Source organism: Pezoporus occidentalis, unplaced genomic scaffold, assembly GCF_034315485.1.
Source record: "Pezoporus occidentalis ecotype Australia unplaced genomic scaffold, CSIRO_AGI_Poc_V1 ctg106, whole genome shotgun sequence".
NCBI lineage: Eukaryota > Metazoa > Chordata > Aves > Psittaciformes > Psittacidae > Pezoporus > Pezoporus occidentalis.
In genome coordinates this window covers 1,643,078-1,667,840 of record NW_026912843.1, presented here as the reverse complement: position 1 = coordinate 1,667,840, position 24,763 = coordinate 1,643,078, and the positions used below count along the sequence as shown (strand labels likewise).

The window sequence follows — 24,763 nt, the reverse complement described above, 5'->3', positions numbered from 1 at the left end:
CAAGAATTTATAAGTTCAAGATAAGTTGTTGCCATACAACTTTTTATTTTAAACTTCTCACTGGAAGTCTTTATACATTTTCCAGAAAGACTTGTAAGCAGTACAAATGCTGTTCTCCAGAACTCCTGGAATGTTATATCTCAACAGGGTTTAACTGTCCTTCCCAGCTTGGAAACAAAGCAGTCATCACTTCTATTCTTTAGGGAACTTGCTGATTTATGATGGCATTTGACACTCCTCAGACACAGTTTTGGATCAAATAGCCCCTATAAAATCGAGGATCCCTGTAACTACTGCAACAGGAGCTGAGTGCTAATGATGTTCTTTTACAGGCTACGGGGCAAATAGGGCTTCTACCCAGAATGGTGCAATGTTCATTACATTGCAGTGTCATTCAGCATGCTGAGAACTCTGAATTTTGATTCTGTTTATACTTTGAACAGCAAAACCAGCTTGTTTATGCTGCAAGTAAAACCCTTCCTAGGTAGGCATAGAAGCTATTACAGATGTTGGGAACAAATGTGTAAATGCTTTGAGTGATAAGAATGCAAAGAAAAAACACCACTAAATCAGAACCAGTTTTTCCTAGTGGAAAAGGATATACAAACATGTGCTTTTGGAGAACATGCCTTTCTATGATGGATTTCTCTACTGGGAGTCTTTTTGCCTCTTGGTTCCCCATGCCCCATAGCCAAGAAAGGAGGCAGATGCCTCGGATGGAGGAGGACCACTCTATTTGGAGGTGGGACTTTCTCCTACAGTGTGAAGTTTGCTGTGCATGGACACAAGCACCTGCTTGGCCCAGGAATGTCAGTGAGGTTCCCTCCTGACTTCCACAGCACACTCTGCCTCTCATCCACCAGAAGTGGACTAACGCCTACAGCTGATTCATGGCTAAAGTGGGAATTCATGTAGGAAATAGTTCTGTTTTCTATTCTAGTATGCTCTTTAATCCTTCTTGTTCTAAGTAGTAAAGGGGCTTTTTGTCGGTTTCCAATAGTTTGTTGATTCAGTGTGATGTGGTGTTTGGGGTCTTTTTGGTAGCTTTCCAGTGTTAGTAAGCATTAGAGAAATTTTTCTTGTCAATATTACAGTCATAGCCAATGCTAGCAGGAATCGTGGATTAGAAATGAGTATGTCCCTCATATAACCAATGCTGATGCCTTTAAACAGGTAAAAGTATTGTAAGAACAAAGGAAACGTGCCTGTTCCCACTTCAAGGATAGGAAATAGAGGCATCAGGAGGCTATGGACCCTTACTGAACAGAACATTTTCCAAAATATGAGAATTGAGTCCTCATAACAGTCACACTCAGAGTCCTGTGATGTTCAGCTTTCTTTGCTTCATCCTTCCTCACAGAGAAGAGATTCAGAGCAGCCCTGAGGAGAAGGACTTGGGGGTGTTGGTTGATGAGAAAATGAACATGAGGTGGCTTCAGTGTGCGCTTGCAGCCCAGAAAGCAACCGTATCCTGGGCTGCATCAAAAGGAGCATGACCAGCAGGTCGAAGGAGGTGATCCTGCCCCTCTGCTCTGCTCTCGTGAGACCTGACCTGGAGTATTGTGTGCAGTTCTGGTGTCCTCAACATAAAAAGGACATGGAACTGTTGGAACAAGTCCAGAGAAGGGCAACGAGGATGATCAGGGACTGGAGCACCTCCTGGGCTGAGAACACTGGGGCTGTTCAGCCTGGAGAAGAGAAGGCTGCGTGGAGACCTCATAGCAGCCTTCCAGTATCTGAAGGGGGCCTATAGGGATGCTGGGGAGGGACTCTTCATTAGAGACTGTAGTGATAGGACAAGGGGTAACAGGTTAAAACTGAGACAGGGGAAGTTTAGATTGGATATAAGGAAGAAGTTCTTTCCTGTTAGGGTGGTGAGGCACTGGGATGGGTTGCCCAGGGAGGTTGTGAATGCTCCATCCCTGGCATTGTTCAAGACCAGGTTGGATGAGGCCTTGGGTGAGATGGTTTAGTGTGAGGTGTCCCTGCCTATGGCAGGGGGTTGGAACTGGATGATCTTAAGGTCCTTTACAACCCTAATTATTCTATGATTCTATTCTATGACTTGACTAAGTAGTTTCTGGTAGAGCCACAGCTGGAGCCCTGTACAGTTTTAAATCCAATGTCTTTATAGTTGTTGCTCCTTATAATCTGAAATTTGCTATAAATTGTTGTATATATTTTTCTTGTGCATTTTTTATTAAAACCACATTATTTCCTTATTAACACCTGGCTTTATGAAAAGAATTAAGTGGCATAAAGCATCACACCTGCATATTCAAGTACACTGGGATAAAAGAAAACTGCAATTCATGAATCTGGGAAAAGTAACTTCAACAACCAGGAGCTATGATAGGCTCCAAAGTCAAATGAGCCTGTTTCTGACCTTGTCAATGGTGTTACAATGTGATAGAAAGATGACATAATGCAGAACCTATTTATGGGCTACTTTAAATTCAGTACCAGTTCTGTAAGATGGACCTGGCAAGTCATGTGCAGCTCATAGCAAGCAGGGCCCTTGTTTTGTTTTGTTGTTTCTTAAAGGAGATTCTAACCCTTCTTTCTCTTTTCTAGCCATATTCCATGCTGGAAGGGGTGATGCTTTCTCATGCGGTTTGAAATATTCAGTTACTTGGCCAATGATCTCAGGCACCAGGGCATACAGAATGATGCTCTCTGCTTGCATTAGCACAATGCATGCAGCTATTAATTTTCTTTAACCATTCACAGCTCAGCACTATGCTGTGTGTTTTCAATATATTCTAATGGTTTATTTTCTACCTGGCTTCCTTAGAAAAGCTTTAGGAGTATGTTTTTAGTAAGACCTCTTCAAAATACTGTAGACTCTGGAAAACCTTATCCTGGAGCACATAACTACGGGAGTGGGGTGCAAAACTGAAACACATTAAATGCAGATTAGCTTTTCCAGAAATGAAGGTCTTATCCATTACTTCAGTGCACTTGGCACTGTTATGCTAATGTTAGTATAAGATTTTTCTACCGTGGGATACTGATGTAAGCATCACAGAATCCCAGACCGGTTTGTGTTAGAAGGGACCTTAAAGCTCATCCAGCTCTAACCCCCTGCCACAGGCAGGGACCCCTTCCACTAGAGCAGCTTGCTCCAAGCCCCTGTGTCCAACCTGCCCTTGAACACTGCCAGGGATGGGGCAGCCACAGCTTCTCTGGGCACCCTGTGCCAGCGCCTCAGCACCCTCACAGGGAAGAGCTTCTGCCTAAGAGCTCATCTCAGTCTCCCCTCTGGCAGGTTAAAGCCATTCCCCCTTGGCCTGTCCCTACAGGTCCTTGTCAAAAGCCCCTCTCCAGGTTTCCTGTAGCCCCTTTAGGCACTGGAGCTGCTCTCGGGTCTCCCGTTAAGGAGCCTTCTCTTCCCCAGGCTGAACAACCCAGCTCTCTCAGGATCCATATGGATGAATATTGCCCATGACCTGATTGGGTGCACTGGGGCTAACCTTTTTGTTGGTTTGTGGTTTTCCTAGAGTTTTGCTGAATATAATTTTTTCCATTTGAAAAAAGCAAGGATTTATTCCATGCTCACATTACATCACTCCATGTGACTCCATCTGTGGCTATTTCTGTAGCCTGTGGTCATATCACTCCTAGAATCATCGCATTGCTCCTAGAATCAGGATGATAAATGTTAACACTGAACACTTAGTTAGGAAACTTCTGTGTTTTCTGACTGCAGAGTTCCTCATTGCACTTCTCCTTGGAGCCTGGCTTCTCTGTAAGCTGTTCACTATGCTGGGTGGAGTCTGCAATACTTTCCAGAATACCTGCATGGGAAAACGTTTCTCCTTCTGCCCACCCCGTTTTTTTGACTTCCCCTTTTTTTTGGGAGCAGTCTGGGCTGACAATCCTGTGTGCTTTAAACTTGCTCTTTTAAAACCCGTGTCACACATGTTAATGCTACTTTGGGTTGCCAAGGAAAGTGCTATGTATAAACAAAACCTCTGAAAACACCATCTTTTTGTGTATTCTATGTATCTTCATTCCTGCAGTTAACACCCAGATATTTCTTTAGAATAGACCTGTGGAGGATTTTCAGGGTTTTTTGAAACCTTTTTGCAAATACAGAACTGCTTTTTAACCCTTAAGTTAAAGCAGATGGGATTTCTGCTTCACTGTAGAATGTTTCAAAGTAGTTTTATGTCAAATTGCTATTTTTTAACTCCAGTTTCTGGGTATGGAAGAAAACTGTGTTTGTCCTACTTACTTAAACAAAAGTCAAGCAAGGCAAAACATGCACTCCTCAGAATTCTGTGAGGGTTTTGTGAAGGAACAAGAGCATTGCTAAATCTCAGCCATGATTTTCCTAAAAAGCCCAGGCAGTCCTGGATTACCAGCTCAAGATAGGGAGCACTTGGAGAGTAGAGCTGGATCTAAAACTTGTGTCCTAAATCCTTTTCAAGTTAGGAGGTGCACATGACTTAAGTGCTAAGTAATGTGTATCAATAGATAATTAGTGATTATTCTTGGCCAAACTGGGCTTCGTCAGAACCTTGGATTTAAGGCACATTTTGAAGGCAGAAAATCTGCCCATTTGGAATTGCATAATTGGACTAAGAGGAAAGTAACTGATGAACCATTCAGGATGGAAAACAAGCAAAATCAGATCAGCACGGAGCAGAAGTAGGAAAGGGATGAAAATGTCTTGCAATGACTGAACTGAGATGCTGTCACTTGAAAGTGACAAACTGATAATATTGGCCGCATTTAGTAAAAGTAGAAATTAATTCCAAAACACTGTATATACACACCTTTTTGGTGGGAATATGCTGTGTAGTTCTATTATACTTCATGTACTTGCTACATACAGTAAAACATTAAGATCTGTATTGTAATACTTCAGAGATGCATGTAAATTAAAATCTGGTAATTCATTTACTGCATCCCAGCCTGGTTTGTGCAGGAAGGGACCTTAAAGCTCATCCAGTTCCAACCCCCTGCGCAGACAGGGACCCCTTCCACTAGTGCAGCTTGCCCCAAGCCCCTGTGTCCAACCTGCCCTTGAACACTGCCAGGGATGGGGCAGCCGCAGCTTCTCTGGGCACCCTGTGCCAGCGCCTCAGCACCCTCACAGGGAAGAGCTTCTGCCTAAGAGCTCATCTCAGTCTCCCCTCTGGCAGGTTAAAGCCATTCCCCTTGGCCTGTCCCTACAGGCCCTTGTCCAAAGCCCCTCTCTGGGTTTCTTGTAGTCCCTGCAGGCACTGGAGCTGCTCTCAGGTCTCCCCTTAAGGAGCCTTCCCCAGGCTGAACCAGCCCAGCTCTCTCAGCCTGTCAATTCAGTTCACAGATGTCTCTAAATGTGGTAGTCAAATTGTGTGAGAAGTCCTATTACACAAATGGAAGGCATCTGCTTTGTACATTAGTCCTAAAACTCTCCAGTTGCACCTTGTCAATAGGTACATGCTCTGCTTTAACTGTGGTTGGTACTGAGACCATACAAAATCAAAATCTTCATGTGTAAGTATATATCAATCATGTTCAGCTCTAGCATATATCATGTAGCTGTGTCTGGCAGTATGGTGAACCTGCAGGATAACTGCTGTTATACAGTAAGAATTATGGCAAGGAAGTTGTATGGCTGGATATTGAAGCATCAAACTGCCAGCCTTTGCTCCTCAACTTTGTCTCCCATCCCTCTCATTCATTCATCATATGCCCTTAGGCAAATCAATCTGTCTTCATTTCCAATAACAGCTGAGTGGATATAATGATTGCAGGTGCCTCAGAATTTAAAGATGCTCTACTAGAGACTCAGCATCATCTACTGACTTAAAAACAAACAACTCTCACTCAAAACAATCAAACAATGCCCCCCCCCCAAAAAAAAATACCAAACCAAAGAAACTGAAAGGGCCTTTACCTCCAAGCCTAAGAAGGCTGAACTGCAGAACAAAGAGCAATATGAACTGAAAGAAGTCATTTGTCAGAAAGAGTAATTTGTTGCTAAATGAGAACTTGAAAGCTCCTGGCTCTGGCATTTTCAATATAAAATCATAGCAGGGTGAGCACAAAGCACAAAAGGCAACTTACAGAAGCATAAAACTATACAAGACTTTCAAATGTACAGAAATAGAAACTGGGCCTCTAATTCAGGAAGACCTGTCACTGACTGCTATAGGATGGGAGGTCACAGCAGGGCAAAACACTTGTTTGTTCACAGCACTCTTCCTAATCATCTGTCACTGGATTTGCTGTGGTTTGTGAAGTGCTGTGAGAACCTGGCATAGAAATGCCTGTAAATACACACCCAAGTACTCACTCTCTGAGTTTGCTTAATTCTCATTCAGATCTATCTGTTTAGTCTCTACAACAGAACTCCATAGGCTTGTGAGAGGTACTTGTCTTAAAAATAACTTTTCTCTGTCATCCTTTTATTTTCCCAGCTGAAGAGTCCTAATCTAGTTAGTCACTTACGGAAAATCTGGTTTCTAGCTCTTAAAATCCCTGCTGCCCTTTTCTGTTCCTCTTAATTTTATTAACCATATGTTCTGGCACAGGAACAGATCTGCATGCTGTATTCAAAATGTGGGGACATCCTGAACTTATACAATGCACTAACTACTTTCCTCTGTTCTCAGCTCTCATCCTAAATTCCTCACATTGTTTCTTGTCTTAACCACTGCTGAGCACTGGGCTGGCATTTTTAGGGAGTTATTCACAATAAATCTCACATCTCTCTGTCTGGTTGGCAAGAGCTAAACCTGAACCCCTGTTTACCTATGATGGAGGCTGTCTTTTCCTAGACTGTTGCTTTGCATTCGTTTGCATAATATTTAATCTCCTATTTCACAATCTAATATTGCACTTTTTCACTGTGTATGTTTTAAGTCTCAAGCATCTTGTAAACCTGTGTTTATCAGCAAACTTTGGACCCTTCCTGTTTACTCTTAGTTTTTTAATACCCCTTTTGAAGAAGTCAAATGGGCTTTTTTTCAAATCAGACAATACCTATAGTGTAAGAGGTGAGTTAATTGTAACATAGGTGGAATTTATGAATAATAGACAAAAATCCTAATTTAGCAACTTAAGCTGTGATTGTATATAATGATATTGCTGCTTCTGTCAGTGTGATAAACAGATGAGTAAGAAGGTATAGCTTTTGAGATACTCTTTGCATATGGCAAAAAATACTCTTTCTGGGATCACAGAGTTTCTAAATACTCAGGCTGCAGGTTCACAAACCAAGTAACTGATCTGTAGGCTGTTACTCCATTCTCTACACATCTCATCCACCAGTTGGGCCTCCTGGCTCCTTCTCTTGTGTTAAACAAAAAGTGCTGGGATGGGGAAATTAGTCATGAGAACACAAGATCTGACTCACTACGCAGGGTCATGACTGCTAGATCATGACCCTGCATAGAAGGGAAGAAGTGTGCAGCTGGGGCTGAGAGGGGAAAAAGGGACTGTCCCTTTGGCAGCAGTATGTAATTAGACTGCTACATTTATTCTGCAATGGCACCTAAGCCCTGAAGCATAGCACTGCTCCTACTTTTTCTTCACAAAGGAAAAACCTGAGGTATAAGAACCTAACCAAATCCACAGTTTTTCTCCATGTGACAAATGCTCTGATGCACTGTGAGGCTTTAACTGCAGACAAAACCCATGAACTGCTTGTCCATGTTACCAGCCCTGTAACTTGCTTTGAGCACATCATCTGTGATAGTTACACAGGTTGGTACTCATACCACTTCTGCTGGAAGTGAGAGCTTATGGCAGGAAATTAATCCAAAAAATGAAAAGCTCTCTAATGAAATATAAAGGCTGACTCAGTTCAATCTGTCTGATAGTATCTAATTCTGGTAAGAATAACCTGTAAAAACTTCTTAGCCTAATTCTAAAGCTTCTCTGAATTGAAAAGCTCTCTTCAACCTCTTCATTATCAACAGCTAAATACAGCTGGCATTCTCAGTGGGAAAGCATCCTGGGTGGCATATACCTAATGCAGTGCAGGTGATGCAACAACTTTGGCAGCAGTGAAGGCGGGGGAAGACAGCAATGTCTGAAAGCAGAGAGTGATTGAGGCTGCCTGATAACAGGAGCCTTTTTGCTGGTTGTTTACTCTTGTAGTATCAATGGGAAATCAGACTAAAAGTACAGGTTAACCTTAAAAATAAAGCAGTTTATACTGAAGATAGATGCTCATGTAACTGAAAACAGCTGTATAGCATTTCAACAGCTGCTTTAGTATGACACACTGATACTCATAATGACATTCATCTATTCTAAAACGCTAATGAAGTTTTATGCCTTGTAGTAAATAACCCTGTTAATAACCATATAAATACCATTCTTCCTTTGAAAGCTTTCTACTGCATTGTTATTGTGAAAGAATAATTCTATATTCTCTCCTATGATAAAAGTTTTCTTGAAACTGCTGTTCTTTCCTTACCTTGACCAAGGAATGACGTATTCAATATGAAAATGATCTCTTTTCATAAGGAAAATACTGTTTGATAATCTACATAAAAGATTATTTATAATACTGCTCAACTTTGGCTACTGGCAGTTTAGATCCTTGGCAAGTCTTTTGTAGAACATTATTTATGTTCTCGTTTCTGCTTAGTTTCTGGCCCAGCAGAACAATTGAGTTTACTCAGGATTACTGAATTCTACACTATTAGCTACTTCCAAGCAGCACTTTCTTACCAAGAACACAAATTGCAAAGTAAAGGTAATTAGAACATATGGCTTTTTGCCAAATTCCAAGGTAGGCTTCCTTGGCAAGCATCACCTCAAACAGAAGTCGTTCTACAGCAGTTCCATTTTCCTCCAGGAAAAGCTATTCTGTAAAAGGGAGTCTCAGTGATCCTTACTTGACTAGTTCTTGTTCTATACCACTGTAGAGCAGTAGCATATTTTGTTGTAAATTCTTTCCATTGCTCACAAAGCCACACAAATATCTTGGAGCTTTCCTCAGAGAATTCTTAACTTCCTACAAAAACAAGGAACAAAAAGCTATCAGGAAAAGTAACCAGCAGATTTTTAATCACTTGAGTCTATTTCCTATCCCAAAGAGAAACTAGGATTTTCCACAAGTTTAAGTTAAATACTCAAGTGAATGACATAACCTGTATTAAATAAATATATGAACTATTATTTTATATGAACTGTATTGTGTCAAATATGAGAAGAGATCCTTGTTCTTACTCATACTCAAAGACTTCCTAGGATTGCTACAGAAGTGGAAATTCTTCCTGAATAGGCCTGTTGTATCTTTTGCTCACTTAAATGGGAGATTTCATTGTGGTTTTCAAATACATGAGCTAGCTGCCATCACTCCTTTTGGTAGATGGAAGCTTCTTAAGTCTCATGGTTTAAATATAAAATATTGGCTGACACATGCATACAATAACTGTAAGTCTTTAACTTAGATTTTCCTTTGGTAACACTCACTCCCCTCCAAGTACCAGGGAGCTGAGTTATACTGTAATATCAGATTTCACCACTTTGAATACTGCAGGACAAACTGTTACAGTGATGGTAGTGCATGATGCTAAAGCTTTGCATTGATAACACTTAAATATTGTAGACTGCTCCAGGGTGTGTTCAAATGAAAATTTAATTGCACTGAGGCTTGGCATATGGTTTTACATATTTGTGCATTTAAAAGTAATGGCCCACCTTGGAGAAAACCTGGAAGCAAAGAGGAATGCCAGGTGCATCTGGAAGAGGTGATTTTTGTTTCTCATAGTCAACTTACTAATAAGGAGCTTACTAAATGTAGTAAATCCTGTCCTCTGATACTGAAAGCTAATGATTTTCTTATTACCATTTTAACCCTCATGTGTTCCTGGTTGTGTTTGGCTTGTTTCTGGTCTTTTGTTGCATGGTTTTGGGTTTTTCCCTCCACCATCTCAAAATTCAACGCTAAATCTTGCCTTCTGACATCTCTCTGAGGCATATGAAGATGGGCAGAAAAGCACAATTGTAGAAATTAAAGGGCAAAGTGTAGTCATTATATATGAAGTTGCAGTAACCACCCTCAGTCATATGCTTTGCTATGATAGCACTAAAACCTGAGGTTAGACCTTTGGTTTCAATGGAAATATCCTGAACTCTCCTAGATATAAACAAAGCGGGTGTGAAATATTAATCTAGAATAGATTTAATTTATAATAATATATAGGATATCCTGTATTTCAAGTATTCTGGGAAGTTGCTTATAAAAATCTGCAAAAAAAAAAAAACCCTGTCTATAAGCACCAATACATTTTTAAGAATAAGCATAGTTGACTGTATGTTACCAAATGCTAGCTGAAGGCTGGGGTGGGGGAAAGGCAAAGCATCTTGCCTGCATTCTTGTCAGCTAAGAGCATGACCCTGCTTGAAAACTCAATTAATCAAAATCCATTTCTTGGGGAAATAACTTGGTTGCTCTGTGCTGAATGTTTCACCCAAATATTTAGTTGAAATAGCTAATTCTGAAGCCTGTGATCCTGAAAACTACAAAAAGTCAGATAATTTACCCAGAGTGCTTGATCGAAGTATCTGAAGACTGCATGCACCAACATAAGGTCATACTCTTTCTTACTCACCACATGGCCTTTACAAGAGGAGGAAAGGAATCCACCTAAACTTATTTTCAAGAGACAGCCTTAAAAGAGGTGTATCTGTTAAGTATGTCCTGGGGAGATGTCTCAGCAATTGATCCTCCTCAGATAGCAAGAATGCTTTGGACTCTCACCTAACCTGCCTCAGGAAGGATTTAACTTTACTTCAGTTATGATGGCTTGGCTTCAGTTACAGAACCATCAAAAAGCACCACTGATGCTATAATACTGCAAGTAATACTTCACTTAGAATTAAGGTAATAGCATGGCATATATGAAAGAATTAAAAGAGTCGTATGCTGAAGTCATCAACCCCCAAATTGGAATTCTAAGTCAATGCATATTATATACCAGTAACAAGCATTTGCTATTCCTTGCCCTCCATTCAACTTTATGTGTGTTAGGGGATAAAAAAAAAACAACACCCTTTTTTTCCTTTTTCTTTTCCTGTCTGAATGTTAGTGTGTGAACATAGAATCAGCTTTCTGTAACTCACAAAGATGTTAGCAACACTTACTTCATGAAAAACAGGCCTTTAGTGCCCCCCCAAAGATACTTCTTTTAAAGTTGGCCTGCCTATCAACTAAAAGTGATGTCTCAGCAATAATGTTTTAGCAGTTACCTAATTCCTTATGTCACTGTTCCATGTAGGTGAAATGCAAAAGGAAGGCTTACATAATCTGTTGCTAATAGAAAGCTTCTGTCTCCACCAGAAATAAGGTTGAACTTAAGGAATGTCTGAATAAATTAATCTGAATACATCTGAGTATTAGATATACATCTTGAAAATATTAAAAATACTTGGGTACAAGCAGACATGTTGATACTTATTTCCCTGCAATTGCTGAAAGATTTAACAAATCTTCTAACGCAGCACACCACAGTTTTGCAGTGAGGCATAGCAAGAGACTTGTATGTTTGCATTCCTTTGACCTGATGTCTTTGCTAATTACTGTTGAAATAATTGAGTTGTTTTGCTCATAGCATTGTTTTGGGGTTTTATTATCTTGCAGAAAGAAATTAAAAAAAAAAAAAGAAAAGAAAAAAAGCACTTACAAAAACAAGACCAAAATGAACATCATTTTGTATTCGAAGTTTTAAACAGAATAAAGCTGACATTTCCACTGGAGAAAAATGATATCCTGATGGATAGAATCAATCTCACCACTGCCTAATCTAAGAGAAATGAATTTGTAACAACAACAACAAAAGCCTCAACAAATGACATGAAACATCTGACAAAAGCAACCCCCTTTTATAATTGCAGACTAAATTAGCCATATACATATGCAATATATTTAATTTCAAACCTCCACTGGTGCATCATCCTACAGAGCTCCACATGGAGAAACCTACTGCTTTGTTCTGCTGCTGACAATGATAATGCTGGTACCTGGAACAGAGATGGGGCATATTAGCATACACTGACATTTTCACCTTAGTCTAGCTCTGAAACCCTGCACGCTTTAGGCAGTTCTGATATGAAATTATACTTGTACAGCTACTGAGCTTCATCAGCTTAATAACAAAACTCTGTCACTGTTGTCCTATTTTCATGACCGTTTCTGAGCTTACTTGCTTACAACATAATGTTGTAATACCCTTGTCATTCCCTTCCAAGCACAGCTTGCTGTATGTGACACCGAGGTACAAAGTATCAAAGGCTAGCTAAACCAGGGGTCTATTGCCAAAGGTAATGTATGCCTTTGATCACCTATCTTTGTTTATCTCACTGTTTGAGATGAACTTGAAAGACAATGGATAAATAGGCTTGTGCTGAAAGCCAAATCCTCTTTTTTTTTTTTTTTTTGCCTTTGCAGAGCTTCTTGTAACAGAATCCAGTAAATAAGAGCTCTGTTTCTCTTAGTACACGAATATATGCACGTGGTTAAAATGGACTTTTGTCTTCTTGCTAGATTCACTGAACCTTTGAACGATGCCAGGTATTTAGAATGATGCCAGGTATTTATAACCTTGTACCTATATTCTGATTAGTCTGGCTTTACCTGGGAATGGCAGTGCTGGAGAGCAGCTTGGATAGATATGCTGGCTAGACTGCTTTTGATTCCCTTGTCTCTTAGAATCTGCCTTTGATAAAAGCTAAGCGTGGAGTCAAAAAGAGCACAAGGGAGTGTCTCTGTACACGATACATATGACAAGAATAGGTTCTCATCAGAAAGTTTGGCTTTTTTATGAGGAAACACAACAAATGGGATTTATAAAAAGATAAAGTTCATCATTTTACCTTTTGTTGCCTATCATCCCTCCATGTGTTTTGAATGTACACATGCAGTCTGATATAACAGATACATACGTGCACATCCACCCCTCTTTCTATTTCACCCTATCAATACTTGTAATTTTTTCATAGAAAAATGGAATTTTGCTGTCATCCTAATGTGCATTATTACAATTAGTAACTTCTAGAGAAACCCAGCATTGAATGCAGTTCAGTTTTACACACTAGAAATTGTCCATGCTCAGGAAAACCAATGCACAGCTTGAAGTCATGCCAGATCAGATGATCAGTCTCTTTATGTAGCTCTGTATCAGGTGTAATAAAAACCCTTTTGCAGCTGAGCAGTTATACATTCAGGCTGGTTCTAAGAATGTTTGTCAGGAAAGAGCTATTTATGCATTGTTATTTTTAAACTCTAGTACCTAGCTCTGAATAGATTTTATTGTGGTTAGACTTTCTCAGAAAGTCAAAATAAACCCAATAAACCAGTTTGGTTGGGTTTCAAAAATAGAATACATATGTAAACCAAAGTGCTGTATTTATTGTCTATGAAGGAGGAATGACTGTTCAAATACCCACACATGAAAGCCTAGATTTTGTTAATTTTTCGCCTTGTTTGAGCTCAAATAATGTTTATTCAGACTGTGAATTTACTCACTGTGCAGGCAGCACCTCTCAGTTCACTTTAAATCTATAAATTGTTATTCTAAAATGATTTTAATGCTTTCATATTCACGGTGTATGGTGGTACACTAACTACATTTATCTTATGCTCCTCTTTGAGGCTTCCCAAGTTGTGTCTGTGATGAAAGGAATGTTACTCTGATTCTTGACCCTTGCATGGGGAATCTAACTGCTATCCCTGCAATATATTTCCATCTACAGAGGAAAAGCACAGCTATGGTCACCTAATAAAATACAACTATATGTGTCACCATTAACTAGTGATCCCTTTTAACCATTTAACTGAGACCCCTTTGAAACTAGGTGGCTTTGGTGATACTTTAATTGTTTAATTGCATTTTTTCCAGCCAGCTGGTACTGCATTTGCAAACAAAGAGGCAGCCAAGGTGTATAGAAGCAAATGAGTCAGTGGACATGGGCTGAGTCATGGAGCAGGGACAACTGCCTGTTAGCAGGACCTCTGCTTTCATTTTGGGTTTCAAAGTTAGGACCAGCATTCTTATGTGTCACAACTTCTCTTTACATGAGAAGAAAATGAAATCTTGGTAATACGTACTATACCTGAACCAGGAAAGCACCTGAAGCTCCCCTGGCTGGAGACAAGTCTGAGAGAACTGGATGGGGGAGTGCAGTGCCTCTGAATTTTCCTAGAAGCAAACTGCATTGCAGCAAAATTGGAGAACCAGAAATTCTCTGCTGCACTTCATATAACAAGCCCAGAGACACCGGATATCTATAATACCATAAATTACAGTAGGAGCATATGGAGGACTGAAAACTGGTACAGAGTTTGTTGACAATTTTAAGGATGTTTCACATATGAGTATCACTGAATTAAGGCAAATATAACTTCAAATTTTTCAGTAACAGATTATTGTGTACTGCTCTCAGAATAATTTTTTATTACTGCAAGGCTTAATGAAAATCTGTTTCAATTTTACTCTGAAGTGTTCCCACAAAAACTTGTCTTCAAAATTTATTGCCATTGATGTTTTTATTGAATATTTTTATTGTTAGGTTTATATAAGGACAACCCAAGAACCATGTAAGTATGACTGCCTAATAGATGGATTATAGTATTAGAGGTGGGATTGATTCTGGAAGGATATACAAACCAGCAGAGGATAATGTCCTTGACATTACAAGGAATTGTATATGTTTCTTTTACATAAACGTGTTTCTTAAATGCAAGTGTTAAAGCGGTAAAAAAAGAGGAAAGAAAGGAAAAATGAAAGATACTAACTTAGATTTATATACAGAATTGAATGGTCAACAAATAAGGTAAAACTTGTTTGCAGTACTGTGGAGGCACCTATGGCAAAATGTATTTACCTCAGGCAGTGTGTCTCACGAGGTGTGTGCATGTGTAAAACATGACAAAAGACACTTTGCATAACAGCTCTTGTAACTGTATTAAAGCACTTAAGTTAGCTTGACCCTGGCAGTAAATAAACCAAAGTGTACTTAAAAATATATGCTGTTATTCCATCATGCTTCAGCATCTCTGAGGTTTGTACCAGGCAGTCTATTCTGTATTGTACTGAGACAAAGAAGGAAATTCTTGGGGGTTAGAACCTGCTGATACGCAAGCCCACACAGCCTTGTCTCAGCCTGACTGCCTTCCCCTGAGTTTTCTGAGTGCAGGAATTGCTTAAATGGATCTGCTTCCAGAAGCCAGCCTTTCCAGGGAAATAATGAAGTCACTACATGCTTAATCTAACACTGATGATAACGACTGAAGCTGTTGGAAGGAGGTGTCTTTTGCGTTGTACTTATGGGAAATTAGGTGTTATTTTCATAAGGAAGAGAGAGACTCCCAAGGTTTAGCTTCACTATTTGGCTGAAGAGAGTGGAGAAAGCTACACACTGTAGCCAGCCCAACACCACCCACATTTAGTTGGATATGGAGAAAATAAAGAGTTAAGAGCTTGTTCAGGATAAAACAACAACAGTAATTAATGTGAACAGACTGTGCTAGGGTTTCCATTCCACCAAAACAAGTTTGCTGCTTTAAGAGCTTCATATATAAGATGTCCTATTGTTGTAAAGTAATGTATGCAATTTGAATTTGAGAATGCATGAAAAAATGCAAACAAACTATAAATTACATTCCCACCCCTCTTCTTTGATCACTTCAGTGACATGGGGAAATAATAAAGTCTTTTAGCTGAACTACACAATATAAATAGTTTATGCATCATCACACAAGTAAGTTGCTCCTTATTTGGAGTGCTTCTTTTTCAGGTTGCTACTGCTTGATTTGCTCAAGGCCACTTTCTTCCTGGTCTCTGCATGCTGCAATTCTTTTGTGTCTAATGTGACTTCAGCTTTTCCTAAGCAAAGCTTTATTGAAAACCAGCAAACAAAAAACTCTAATAAGAGAATAATTTATAGTATATATATAAAAAAATACTTGCAGCAGTACAATGTGGCTCGGACTGAATAACCTTGGATGAAATGGCAAAGTTTGTCTTATAGAAATCCTTGGCTTGAAGAGTAAGGGAGTAAGATTTGATACCCCACATTCTGTAGGAAAGTGTGTGTATATACATTTCTTCCTTTTCCCAGTCAGCATTACACTAATGCTTGCTACTCCTGATCGGTATTTCATGTGTTAAAGCTACAATGAAGGTTACAGAATGTCACTTAAAACATCTTATATTTTTTGAGACTCCCCAAGTAATCACAGTGAAGTAGGCGTTGAGTACATGAATATTGCACATAGCAAACTGAACCACAAGTTAGTAACAGGTTATAGTCTACATGCTGCTTTCCAGCAGTCAGTATTAAAACTGTTCTCAAAGATAGCCACTTAGAATCATCCATCCCACTCTTAACTGTGAGGAAACTCAAGTCTGTGAAGCTGAGATAGCTTTGCCTCTGACATACCCACTGCATGAAAGGGACTTCCTGAGTCTACAACCCCTCTACAGATTTGCCTAGTGTCTCAAGTTAATAGCTACTGTCACTAACTCAGCCCACCTTGAACCCTAGCTCTCACTCTCCTTCAAATCACTCCTCTGGCTGCTTTTTATAGAGGTAGAAACCACTTCAGATTATGAAAATGTAAGCTTGTATTATATGCCTACACCAATGAAAGTCTTAATACCTGGACACTCGCATGTTAAACATGTTGCAAACCTAATGACTAAACACAAACAGATAAACCTTGGGAAGAATGCTAACAATTTTCAGCTTATTTTGGAAAGTTTGTTCAGTTTTGTTTCCATTCTGCTTTAGTGCTGTAATGTTCCAGTTTCTTTGCTTGGTTTTCTTGTTTGCTTTTTCTTTCTTGTAACGATTATGTTTCTTTTGCATGTGTTACACTGTTTATCTGAAACCTGGCTTGCTTTCCTCTGAATCCCTCTTCATTTGCTCCATGACTACAATCCTTCACCTTCCTACTCTTTTAAAGAAGAAGTTTAAAACTTTCTGAAAGGTCTTCTGTCAAAATCACCTCTTCTTGAGGTGGTTATCCCTCTCTTCTTTCCCTTTTAAGCATCTCATGGCATATTCTTATTTGTATTTTCTATTAAAATATTTTAAACTCTTTTTGCATATTTTGCAAATATCTATTTGTCTACCATACTACATGGATATGCTTAGTCTTAAGCTGTGTGAATATTTATTGTACACAGTGCTTTTAGTTTATTTGTTTCTCCAAGGCCAGCTCTTGCAGTTGGGTACATAGATATGACTCCTGTTAAAGTCATGTAAACTGTGCCTGTGCATCAGAGGACTCCTTCAGTTTAAATGTGACCATTTAAGAGAAAAGTTGCTCTGTAAGAATGTGAAAACAATGATTCACACTTTAAAACGTTGTCCTTGGTTTGGATTTGCTTTTCTGGTAGATATGAGCCCATGGCAATGGGGATGAGAATAAGAAAGGAGTAAGTGATTTTCCTACTAGAAGGGTTAAAATCTCCATGTGCTTTGTCTTGTAAAAAAAAGTGCTCCAAAAACTATAGCTAAATTTGTCTTTAGCAATTATCCTCTAAATTGGGGGCATTATTACATCGGAATAACTTCCAGAATGTATGGGAATGGGGTACTCAGCTGTAGTACCCTATAGAGACATGGAAATGTCTGTTTCAGCCTTCTGGAGCTTCTGGTTGCCATCCCCAATTCAATCTCCTATTACTTGGCAACCACACCTCTTCCCGGAGGGCACCAGGAGCTACAGACTTTGCATGGGTTGTGTTTTTTCTTATTTGGTGCTTAGGAGAGACAGCACTGCTCTTTTTCCTTGCCTCTGTGAGGTTCATGTGACTTTAGCTGAACTCAAGCCTTGGTTTATAGCAGAAGAAACCTTCTTCTGTAGACAAATCCCAAATAAGGCTGAGAGAATTTTGATGGAGGCTCTTTTTAAAGAAGTGCTTACTTAATTAACAACTAATATATGACTTTAACGCAAGCATGTATGCGCTTTAAAGAAACAGTTCTAGGAGAGATGTTTTACTCTGTCAACGGCTACCTTTGGAAGCTCTGTTTTGGGGTGATAAATTAGCAGTGAATACGCAGGGCTGTGCGTTTTCAAGCCTGAGCTCCCGGAGCTCGGTTTGCCGTGCAGCCGCAGTACCTGCAGACAGCAGGGCTCTTCCGTACCTCGCTCCCAGGTGGAGGCGGGCCGGGCTGCACACGGGGGACTGCTGTCCCACAGCCGCTCGCCGTCTCCTGCAGGAACAGAGGTTGCCCGCTGTGTGTTTTCTGCCTCCCCAGCAGCTCACACCCCTCCCCTCTCGGCACGTACCGCCCCTGGGGAATTCCTGCCCATTCCCTGCACAAGCAGGCTTTGCTTTGGCACAGGTAGGACTTACGAGCGCTGCTCTGGAAGCGGCCGAGGCCCCCGCTTAATTAACCCTCACACAACCTCGGCGCTCACCCTGGGCAGGGCTGAGTGGGGGGCGCGGGGCTCAGGGGAGGCGGCCTGCAGCCCCTGTGGGGCTCGCTCCGTCTTCCCCGACGCAGCGCAGAGCTCATCGCTCACCCCCGGAGGCGATGGAGGAGGAGAGGCGGCGGGGGCGCCTCCCTCCGCGGCCGGGCGGGGGCAGCCGCAGCGCCTCAGCCGCTCCAAATGGCGGCCCGCGGCGGGGCGGGGAGGAGCGGGCTCAATCGGCAGCTCGGTGCTCTGCGGTCAGGCCTGGAGGCGGGGAGGAGGAGGAGGACGGGAAGAGAAGGAGAGACAAGCGAAAGGGAAGGAGCTGAGCGCCGAGAGGTCGATGGGCGGAGGATAAATGTCTCGCTGAGTGTGTGGCCGCCATTTTAGATGAGGAACGAAACGGACGGCACCGAGCGGGGCAAGAGCTTGGGGTGAGCCGGCGGGAGGGACTGACACAGGTACGAGTGGCGCTGGGTTGGCGAGCCACGGGGACGTGGCTGGGAACGCGGGACAGAGCGGCTCTTCCTTACCCCCTTTCGGCTCTCGGCGAAGGGCGCCTGGATCGGCGCCGGCTGCTCGCGGCGGCGACTCCGCTCCGGGCGCGCTGACCGGGCCGTGAGGTAAAGCAGCGTGGGGGAGGGCGGCCGCTCGCCCCCTGACACGGCCTAGCAGGAAGGGGGAAGGAATCGGCCACCTCCGTACCTGCGGGCTGCAGCTCATTGCGGAGCCCTGCGCGGTTGGATCGCCTGTGCCGGGCTCGGGCGGGGGCTGCCGCCGCGACGGGAGAGGAGAGGCAGGGAGCGGGACGGAGGTGGGTTGGGGGTGCCTGCGGCTCGCCACGGCGGGCCAGGTGCGAGGGGAGGTGTGTCGTGGCCGCCGCCTGTCAGCCCCGGCGCCGAGCCCCGCGGAGGGGGCCGTGCCCGGGGGCTGGCGGGGGGGATGCGCGGCCCGGGCGGGTGTGCCCCGCGGCTGGGGTCCGGCGTCGTGGCAGCCGGCGGGCGGGATGAGCAACGGGCATCCAGCGGCACTGGCGTGGAGCCCTGGCCGCGGCGGGGGGGTCCCGGCGGCGGCTCCGCTGGCCCGGCCTCCGTGGGGCTCCGCGTCGCTGCTGGCAGCGCTGTCCCTGCCGTGCTTCCAGCGGGGCCTCCCGAACCTCTGTTACTTTGATCTTCTGCGCCGAGAGCGGAAAATGCGTGTACGGTATATTAGCATAACTGAACGCGTTCTGCTGGGGCGTTCTCGGGTTTGAACGGCTCGCTCGGGTCTTTCTTGTCGACTTCGGTTGAGTTTAAAAACAGACGTTTGAAAACTGGAGTAAGAATCTTTAGTTACCGCATTTCTTCCAAGCTGTTACAACTTTGCCATGTAGAAATAGTGTTACTGCAGAGCCAGGATTGTGCTGTTTCTGGACGCATTATATCTACAGCCTAAGTGTACACACAACCTGGCTGTGGTAACAGCAGCACGGCTCTTGTCCATTGTTCGTCTCAGGCTAAATAAGCTGTGTAGAGTTTCTTTTCCTTCTTAGCCTTCGAGTGACATCCATAAATAGAGGGACCTTACCTGGGACAATGAGAGCTCAAAACCAGTTGTAGTGGAATTGCTAAACAGCACAGTGTGCATTCCAGATGCAATTGTAGGTATGCAGAACAAGAAGGGCCTTTAATGGAGTAAAACTATGATTCTTCCAAAACCGAAGCCAACTTAAAATATCTGAAAATAGATTTGTACAACAGACTTTTGAAATGTCTTTTATTTTAACACTTCTGAAAAACTCAGCCCCAGATATTGCCTAAAGGATCAGTGCATTGTGTAAAAAAAAAAAAAAAAAAAAAAGGATATAATTTGAATGGGCATGCCTACAGTGGTGGTGCAGAAGAAAAGATTGGGTCGGTGAGTGTGAGAGTTAATTTCAGGCAGTTTGGTTGAATCCATTCTGTGGACACCCATTTAGAATGGAAGTGGCATTAATTTTGTTTGTCTTAATGAAAATTTTCCATCAGTAAACCCTAAGACTACAAGTAATCATTAAAAAGCTATAGATCTGTCTCTGTGTTCATGAAATGGCTGACTGGTTAATATGGTAAGCAGTTTAATCTGGGGTTATTAAATGAGAAGTGGACTAGCTGACTTGGGTTGGAGCAGTGGTGCTTTCAGAAATCTGGAATGTGTTTTTCATATGGTTTGTTGCCATACTTAATATCATCAGCACTGGACAACTTATTGTGCAACACTGCTGACTAACCTGCTTTGAAAGAGAATCTGGAAGTAGCAGAGAAAACATCTCCAAAGAAGAGATAAAACTTTGTTTTTTTTTTCAGTTGAATGCCTTTTGTGTTTACCTATAATTTTCCATATTTTATTCTGTTACAACAACAAAATCTGTTTAAATTACATCTGAAGTTACTGCTGTCTCAGGGCCTGAACTTACTACAACTTATTAAAATAACTCACATTTTATAAACCACAAACATGACCCATGGAAATCATTGGTCAGCATTTCTTGGTATGCTAAATCAGCACTAGTTTCTTCGGGGACATACTCCACTCCTCCCCCCAGTTTATTTATTTGGCTAATTCACTTTTGGGAAACCAGGAGTTGGGGGAAAAAACAAGTTTTCCTTGTTTTGTGTCTTTGAAAACAAATTAAATTGGGATGATGAGACCTCTTTGTTCTAAAATTTCTAAATAAGAGATGGGGACCAGAAGCTGCTTGAAAAATTACTGTATGTAAGTCTTCAATCTGTTGGTTTCAAATGCAGGAGTTGTGTTAATAAATTCACTTTTGTGTTACGAATACAGAATGTTTAAATTACTCTTATGTTCCTAATAAAGTTATGAGAGCAGATGAACTAACAAAGTCTAGTTCAATGTGTATTTGGGGCTCTGATCATGTCTGCTGCAAACATGTCTTTGTCTTTTATGACCCCTTTGGTCACTCCCCATGCCACACCTTTGTGGCACCCCTTGCTTCCCCATCTTTGCTGTTGCCTTCCTAACACCCTCCAGGTTTTGTCTCCTCCTCTTCCTCCTCCTTTCCCTCTATTCCTTTGTTGCCTGCTTACCTTCCTGGGCTGCCAGCTAGGCAAGAGGGAGGGTTTTATGTCGGCTTGGTTTCCTTGGTGGTGATGTGCTGCTGCAGCTGGCACACGAAAGGTTTATGCTGTGGCACCCAGCTGATGATGGGAGGGCAAAGGATTCTTCCATAGCCCGTGGGAGTTTTGATGCCTGTACCTGACTGTTGAGTTGAAATAACCTCATACATCCAAGAGCTGCAGGAGGAGAGGCAGCAGCATGGCATGATCACATAAGGCCAGTTGCCTCACAAACAAAGGAAGCATGGCTTGGTGCAGTTGAATTTCCAAAGCTTGTATGCAAATAGAGCTTGAAACAAACGAATAATTCAAAAGGAAGATTGTTTTGTATGGAGTAGGTTCCTGGACCATCTTCTAACTTCAGAACTCAGAAATCTAAAGAGTGTGTAACTGTGTGAAGAGAAACAGAAGTCACCATTCTATTTCTCAGAAAAACATCAACTTACGAGAGTCAAAGTTATTCCTTATTTGGAGAAGTAGCCAAGACAGTTAAAGCAGATTAAAACTTGTGATTTAACTAAAATGTCAAGCATTTCAGCAGGATTTCAGTAAGCTCGGTGTAAGTGGCATTTGTAATGGAGCAGGTGTGTTTACGTCTGCCTTGTACCAGTTTTGATTGCTTTTGCGTAACTGCTTATGCAAAACTCTTCAGTATTTTCTGGTACAAACTATATCCATTGTGTATTGAATAAGGTTGTGGAAACATTTTGCCAGCTCTAGAAATTAATGGGAAGACGAGTTGCTGCAACACTAGGAAATCAAGTAAAAATGCCGGCTTTATGACAAAACAAGGTATTTTAGCAACAAGCATGCATGAGCTCATGAGTTTTGAGACAGCATGATAGAACTTACTCTCTATGGGTAATCCAGATACGTATTTAGTGACATTCCTAGTTCCTCTGAAAACAAAGTCTGTTTTGGATGAGGTTCTGTGACTAATTCTCAGTGCTGTGTTGGCTCTTGCTGCGTCCTCTGTTTTTTTGTAAACAAGGGGTTTGCTTTGAAAAGCAGCTGGCACACGTTTATCCCTGTAGTGACTTGAATATTGTGTTTGTACTAGAAATGTCATCTGTTTCACACAAAGTTGATTTTGTGGCAGCAGTGTGTAGTGACCTTTTAGAGTTTAATAGAATATGGTCATCTTGTGTACTGAAATGCTGCAGTACATATAGAAGGTGAGGATAGACAAAGCACTGTTCTTGAGTCATTTGTAAATGAGGAAAGCATTTTCATGGGAGACTTCAGAGCTAAGAATTATAAGTGACAATAAATAGAATGTTTACTTACGTGAGTATTCTTTTATTGGGGTTTTAAGTGGCATAACCAATGTGATGGATACGTGTGTTTTCCAGAGGGTTTTGCTTGCGTGTAGGGTGTGACAAGCTTTTTAGAGCTAGATTTTTAACATATTAAAACTCTGGATTTGTGTAGAACAACATGGTGGCAAACACAGGGCACTGGATTTGTTTGCAGTTGCAGGTGTGTCTGGGTTCTGCTGTTTCTCCCATGCATGTTCCAGATGTATCCTGCACACTCACGTAAATGAAGCAGAGCAATAGCACAGTTAAAGCTGATTGGTTTTAACTTCAGGCAAAAGAGTTTTAGAATTGCCTTGCAAATTATCTGCGTGTGTGGTGAGTGTGGAAGCGACTCTGCCTTGTTTTCTTTGCACTATCTGAGAATCTGCACATGGGACCTGTATCTCCAGCTTCTCTGATATAAGCCCCTTTTTATGTTTGTTGTTCTTGGTTTCGTTGCTCTGTGGAATCTTTTCGCTTGCTGTGTTGTGGCTTTGCAGATGTTGAGTCGATTACGGTAGTGCTGTGGGTTTTCTCTTACTACTACGTTATGTTGCTTTGTTTCGAATTTGAGCTTACCTTGCACACTTGCTATTGGTTTGACCCTAAAATATCTCATTTCTGACAAACAGCTGACAAAAGGGCTGTTAATATTGCATTCCAATTGAAACACGTAGTATCGGTTAAGAGCAGTTGAGACATCTTGTATATTTTTAGTTCGCAGGCTGAAGGGAGGTTGCTTCACTAACTTGCAGCTGGGTGTGGTGTGGGGTTAACCATATTCATTAAAGCTGGCTCAGAGGTTTAGACTTGAAAAAATGGCTCACAGCCCCCATTATAGTATTGTTACAGACATCTTTTCACTACAGAACAAGCTAGAGTTTTGACAATGAGGGTTTTAGAAACACCAGGCTGGAGACACTAGCAAGAGGGAGGGGCAAGGTAGTATGCATCTAGGAGAAGGATGTCTTTAATGTACTTTTATAGGGCTAACATTTGGCTATACATTGAGAAACTTCAATACATGATTAATTGAAGTTTAGTTTCTTTTTCTGTAATGTCATTTCTTTTGCTGGTCGTTAGCTTCCAACATATGTCCCTGTCAACTCTATCAGTAATGTGTGCTAGTTTTCGCATGTTCCACTTTCTGATTCTGTTCTCATTTAACTGTGTTTGCTCAGCCATCTGGTCATGGTTTCAATGTTTTCTAGTAGAATAGACTGGTCTTTTCAGTCTGTTCGTGTGCCACAAAAGGCACTGCTCTCTCTTTACCCTTCTACTATCTGTGAAAGAGGTGAAATGTGTGTCTGCCACTGTGACTGCTTGTTGAACAAACAAGTAAGTTATCAGTCTTTGTTCTTTGTCCTGTGATTTCCCCTGTGTAGAAGAAACTACTTGTGAGATTTTACGTGAGAGTTTCTTGGTGAGACTGAAGGCAGCATAGGGAAACAGGTGAAGATATGCATTCTCCCTTGTGTTTGCATGGAATTTACCTGGGAACACAGGCCAAGAGTCCTGCACAGTAATACAGCAAATGTAGGGAGGACCATTAGACTGGAAACTTCAGCGGTGGCAGTGTTGCTGGGAAGGAAATAAACTTGTTAATCATATTTCAGTGATTTTTGAGAAAATTCAGGCTTTATTGCTCCCCCAAACCTGTTTGTTACATTGTTCCCAAATTAGTATCATAGAAAGTACAATATTTTTAGAAATCAATTGTTAATTCCAAGGTTACCATCAGGGTAATGTTTCCCTTACTTTGACAATTTCTGATACGTATTTTTTCAATTCCTTCAGGTCTCACATATTTCCTAAGCCCATTAAAATAACTTTTATCAGTTCTTTATTTCTGCACTTGTCATTTTGTGTGGTTTTTTAGAACCTGTATTGTAAAAGTCATGTACTAAGTATGGCAGATGTGTCTGAACTCTCACTACTGTTGAATTTGCATGAGACCTTCATGTAGGCACTGTGCTGGGGCCACCTTG

At 41.5% G+C, this 24,763-nt stretch overlaps 1 protein-coding gene and 1 long non-coding RNA gene across 8 annotated transcripts in view; one reads left to right on the top strand and one right to left on the bottom strand.

The window, feature by feature from the left end:
• Nucleotides 1–12,853, bottom strand: part of LOC134164730 (uncharacterized) — a 44,989-nt gene extending 32,136 nt beyond the window's left edge. Inside the window, exons 1-2 of the long non-coding RNA XR_009965228.1 lie at nt 12,587–12,853; nt 11,891–11,973 (exon numbers count right to left, since the gene is read on the bottom strand). This is a non-coding gene — a long non-coding RNA (uncharacterized LOC134164730). The remainder of the gene's footprint in view (nt 1–11,890; nt 11,974–12,586) is intronic.
• The window catches only part of RAF1 (Raf-1 proto-oncogene, serine/threonine kinase), a 77,987-nt gene that overhangs the window by 16,253 nt on the left and 36,971 nt on the right, over nt 1–24,763 (top strand). For 2 of the 7 annotated variants that reach the window (XM_062620560.1, XM_062620551.1), the window contains exon 1: nt 18,577–18,840. The exons of 1 other annotated variant lie outside the window; for it this stretch is intronic. The gene's annotated coding sequence lies outside the window, so the exon portion shown is untranslated. Of the gene's footprint in view, nt 1–18,576; nt 18,841–24,763 lie in introns of those variants that run through there. 4 more of the 7 variants (XM_062620575.1, XM_062620598.1, XM_062620594.1 and 1 more) reach the window with 4 other exon arrangements.